Raw genomic sequence first — 1,089 nt, forward strand, 5'->3', positions numbered from 1 at the left:
TTGAAGAGTTTTCGGCTTCATTCATTTTCAACAAGGAACAAAATAAATTTTTTAAGTAGCCGAAGTAAGTTGAAATTAGCAAACAGGTACAAAAAAAGTAGAACCAGAACAAAATGTAAAATAAAGATTTTGCAGAACAAAAAGTGTCTGAAAAAGCTAAAAAGCTGAAAAAGCATAAATTGCAGAAGTACCAAAAGTCATGGCTGAAAGAATTGAACTGTAAATTGCTGAAATAGCACAAAATAGTGGAACAAGATACGAGCCGAAAAACATGCAGAATAAAAAATGATCTCAACGGAGTGATCAGAACTCACACAATTATAATCTGCAACATAAATTTACTGAGAAAAAAAAAACATTTTTTTGATTTCCTAAGAAAGAAAGCTGGATATGTGTGCTGGAGGACACTCTTATCTTTAACATGTAAACACTTCACCCTCTTCACTAAGGTAGGCTGGCTGTGGCAGCCATCTTAAATTTGTTTGACTCCAAAAGTTCATCGGTGGTGGAGGGCAAAAAAAATATTACTAACAGTAACCAGGACAAACCAGGTCCAAATGATTCCGTTTTACCTCCATTTAAGTTTCCTGATGCATCGCTGGGCTAAAAGCCGTTTCATGTTCTGTGACTAAATCTAAGCCAGCCGGGTTTTGGAAACGTGAACATCCACGGCATTAGGCAGAAAAAGAGAGGTGGAAAAGAAAAAAGAAAAAGAAACAAAAGACATGAAGAATATATCAAAGCACATGCCTGGGGTCTAACCAAGTGCAAATGGAAAAGTAAAGAACCACATCAGCACATGGCAAGAACTAAAACCCACAAGACACATTTCCAAGAGTGTTTCTCCTCTTTCTGCCAACATTCTTCTCTAACTTTTTGACTTGTGATTTCTGACTCAGACCTGCTTTGTTACGCTCCCTCCCACCTCCTCCCTATGGCCTTTTTTTCCTTTTCTTCTCTAGTTGTTGGAGATTTGACTAGCTTGCTTTACTACCACAAGAGGGAAACCATGTGCCTCTGTAGTGAGGGGGGAAATGCATGTGGCTGTGCATGTGTGTGTGTGTGTGTGTGTGTGTGTGTGTGTGTGTG

General features: G+C 38.7%; 1 protein-coding gene across 9 annotated transcripts in view; it reads right to left on the reverse strand.

Moving 5' to 3' along the window:
* Positions 1-1,089, reverse strand: part of dnm1a (dynamin 1a) — a gene marked incomplete at its 3' end in the record, with an annotated part of 47,837 nt that overhangs the window by 32,953 nt on the left and 13,795 nt on the right.

Source organism: Austrofundulus limnaeus, unplaced genomic scaffold, assembly GCF_001266775.1.
Source record: "Austrofundulus limnaeus strain Quisiro unplaced genomic scaffold, Austrofundulus_limnaeus-1.0 Scaffold57, whole genome shotgun sequence".
Classification (NCBI taxonomy): Eukaryota; Metazoa; Chordata; class Actinopteri; order Cyprinodontiformes; family Rivulidae; genus Austrofundulus; species Austrofundulus limnaeus.